Below are 4,172 nucleotides of genomic sequence, written 5' to 3' on the forward strand. Positions count from 1 at the left end.
ATACGTTATTTTTCCTGTAAGTTATCAAATTTAGCAACGGAAATATTAAAAAACTTTCTGACTTTTCTTTAGTTGAGATGAGGATTTATTTTATATGCCAGAATGAATTGATTTCTTTTAATTATTATTCTATAAATAATCACTATTTGTATTTTTTTTTTTATTGAAGTTTTGGTTTAAGGAAATATTTTCCATCACAATAAGTAAAAAAATAAACAAGTTTTCACATTATTTTTGAATCTGGAATCTGATTTCATCCTCGGGTGAGAAAGTACCTAAAACATCACAAGATTGCCAAGGAAACCGACCTAAAGCAGGAAAACACATAGAATAACCACAAAGAAAACGTTATAGTAGTCAGAACTATAATGTCACGCAAAAACCAAAATGAAGCCTAATCTTATTACAGTATGTTTTAGGTACTTTTTTGATCTGAGGATGGGATCCGATTCCAGATCCCAAAATGTCGTGAAAAATTGTTTTTAGCGAATTACCCATATAGGGAATAAGCTATTCGTAGGTCTCATGGTAAGACCTAGACCCGGGAACGATTTACTGTTTCGTTTTGAGGTCCCCAGAGGCCAAAACACCATCCGTCCAAATGCATATATATATGTTACCGAAATAGCTCAAGCAAAAATGATCCAATTTTGTTGAAATTTGGTACAAACCTGTAAATCTATGTTTATTTAAACAAGTACGCAAACCAGCATAATCGGACTATGGGAACTGGGGTTTCTGATTTCTGACCCTTAAAACACAAAATTTTACAATTTCTCTCCAAACCATTTTATTGAGCTTAAAAAAGGAAATAATTTTATATATTGAAGTGTTGTTGTATAAAGAGATAATTTTAAAAATTGTAAATTTAAAATTCCCATGTTATTCTTATGGATAATAATTAAACTGTTGTAGTTTGGTTGTTTGTTTGCTACAACTAAGCCTAAATCTACCAGTACACTATCACCGAACATTTGCCTGAATGTTCAGGTCAGATTGCGACCACGAATGTGCAGCCCGAACTATCCATGTACACTATCGGCTGGCTAACTTCGGCCGAACTGTGCTGAACCCAATATTGGGTATTTGCGGCAAAACATTGCACCAAACTTTTTACAGCATGGACGCTAACGTCGAAGACTATTCTAGAAAATTCTAGAGGGAATTCTATAGTTGCCGTTTGGTGTTAGACACCACTTGAATGTATCCTATGTTTCTTACTTCTCTGTGGCTTAGTAATTTAAAATTAATGCTTCCTTTTTCCATTAAAATGTTGGTTTTCTTAAGCGATACTTTATATATGTATATACAATTAAATTATCCCACGGCCAAAGAACTATGGTGTAGTTCCAAAATAACAGTGTTTACACATTAGAACACTCCATACTTTGTACAATTTATCTATATGAGCTAGTAGTAAATAATTAAATAACAAAAACTAAAAGTAATTCTAACTACACAACCACTGCAGTAAATACTGTAGAAAGAGAGCGTCCGTGACTACGAATGACAGCGAGCGTGTACTGGCTATGTTTGTGCCTGTCTGCGCTCGGCATTCATCCTAGTTTGTCTCGTTTGATTCGCAATGGGAGACTGCCAAAAAAGCGAGCGCACCCGAACACGAATGTTGGCGATACGAAATACCTCGAATGTACACGAGCACACCGAGTACACTATCGCGCTCGTCTTGGTTTGCCTACTTTCGGCGATAGTGTACTGCAGGCATAACATGCTGTTACTATCTAATAAAAAGTTGTGTTGGGCAAGGAATTTGGAGAAATGATGAGCCAGAGAAAATATTTCTTGCACCATTTTCTTTCAAAAATCTAAAATTGTTCGTGAGATGATTTGGAATTTTAAGATTGGTAGACAAATGAGTTGTATTAATAATGTATATTTTTCTAACGTCGAACAATTTTAATAAAGAAGAATTTATATAATACAGTGTGACATCGACATGATCACCTCCTTAAAGATCATACAAAATCGAATACAGTAATTTTTTTTCAAGTTCCTTTTTTTTACAAATCAACACAGCACTAGTTGTATTTACTATACAGTTTATCTTTCACCTTAAAAATAAAATCAAGCTTAATCCTCACAAGAGTCACAAGTTTATGTCTTCTTATATCCATTTTAAATCATAGATGATAAAAGAATATTGAGTGTAGCTAGTTATAGAAATTAAAGTTACAGTAGACTCCCTCTTATCCGGACACCTTTTAACCGGACATCGGTTTAACTGGACTACACTCGGCGGAAATGACATCTCTTTAACCAGACAATTTTTATCAGCCCATCGGTTTAACCGGACTAGATCGGCAGGGAGTGGGTGGTATTGAAACGACTGTTCTCGTGGGAAAGATTTGAGACCAGCGATCTTGTGTCTAAATACAATGCTCTCCTAAATTTAAGTCAAATATTTGGGTTACATAACAAGTTTTTGGGGACGTTGGTTTAACGGGAAAATCCGTTATCCGGACTGGCCTCGGTCCCGAGGAGTCCGGATAAGAGGGAGTCTACTGTATTAGATTATGCTTGCAAATATTTTTTGTAGAAGCTATGGCTTGATTTTGACTTTCCATTTAGTACTTAATCAAATTTCTACCGAGCCTTGAAATACACACAGTTGTTATTATTCTGGTGGTTTTATTTTATTTATTTTTATTTTATTTTTTTTAGCAAATTTCCTATATAGAGAATAAGCTATTACAGTAGGTCTTGGGGTAAAACCTGGGACCAATTTATTTTTCGTTTTGAGATCCCCAGAGGCCAAAAACACCCTCCGTTTGAATTCATGGGTGTCCCATAATAGTCCACCCCTGGTTATTTTTGAAACGGCTCCATATATTCAAACGAGCTTCGATACACGTTACTAGGGTAATGTAAAGTACTTTTTGGGGGTATTTTGAAATTCACCCCCCACCCCATAGCACTATTAGAGCTATGGAATTGTAAAATAAATAAGAATATTTCCAGTTATGTTCTTTCCTTTATTCATCTTCCAAGATTAACAATCTGGGTAGTATTTTATTTTTTTAGACATAATTAGTTTTATTCGAGACCTAGACGTGTACATTAACAACAGCAAACACTTTGAATACCATTTTAATAAAACAATAAAATACACTAATTTCGCTACAGCTCTTTAACCAATAGATACCAAAAAACTTTAAATAAAAAAATTGTAGCCAACTTTAAGGGCTACAATGTGGTTTGTAATGAAACCCATGTTGCCATTTTAAATTTTTGAGATAACAGCTTTTGAAACTTCAAATAAGTTTGAAAATGTGTAACATAAGTAAAAAGTTGGGAAAAGGGTTGAAACCAGAGTTTTTTTAAAGTTCATTTAGCAATTTAAGTGTTATCAAAATTTGAACCTCCATGAAATTCCACCTCTTTTGACAAGTAGTTCAAAGATCTATTTTTGTACGTTTTTGAACACGTAAATAGGGATGAAAATAATTTAAAAAAATTTCCAATAAAATACTCAGGACTCAAAGACCTTTTAAATTATTTTATAACACAACCCCCCTTTACATTTGAATATTTCCCAAAAATCACCCCCTCCCCCACCCCTAAAATCTGCCCCATGGGGTGCGTTTTGGGCTTTAAAAATAATTTAGCTGAATTCCTTGGGATCAAAATATGGGATTCCAGTTGCAATTAGGTTTCTATTTGCTTTAATATCGGAGCTCTAGAAGCCGGTGGTCTCTGGGACACCCTGTATATTCAAATATATCTAAAGTAAAGTATAAATGTACTACATTTATACATTTGATGTAGCAAATATTAATATAGTATATTAATGAATACATTTTGTAATAAAATTACCTACTTATTTATAACCAACCCGTTTTCTAATAACTGTTAATTTACTGTTATTTCAATTATACTACATCTTAAGAGGTACCTTAATTAAAATTGAAATATTTGTCTAAAGTAGAGCAGACAATACGAGTTACTATGCAGTGAAGTAGTTGATTAAATAATACATTTTGTACCTACCTTACCTATTTCTTAACCCAACATTTTTTGTCGTGCCGATTCCTTATCAGAATAAAATGTTAACATATTTTGTCAAGACAGAGTGATGTGAGGTTGGTTGGTGCTGGTGGGGAGGGATGTTAGTGTTGTGGGGTGGGGGATATTGGTAGGGGCGGGCTGCTCGC

Source organism: Macrosteles quadrilineatus, unplaced genomic scaffold, assembly GCF_028750875.1.
Source record: "Macrosteles quadrilineatus isolate MER2022 unplaced genomic scaffold, UCM_ALF_1.0 Scaffold_7__1_contigs__length_78375512, whole genome shotgun sequence".
Taxonomy (NCBI): Eukaryota; Metazoa; Arthropoda; class Insecta; order Hemiptera; family Cicadellidae; genus Macrosteles; species Macrosteles quadrilineatus.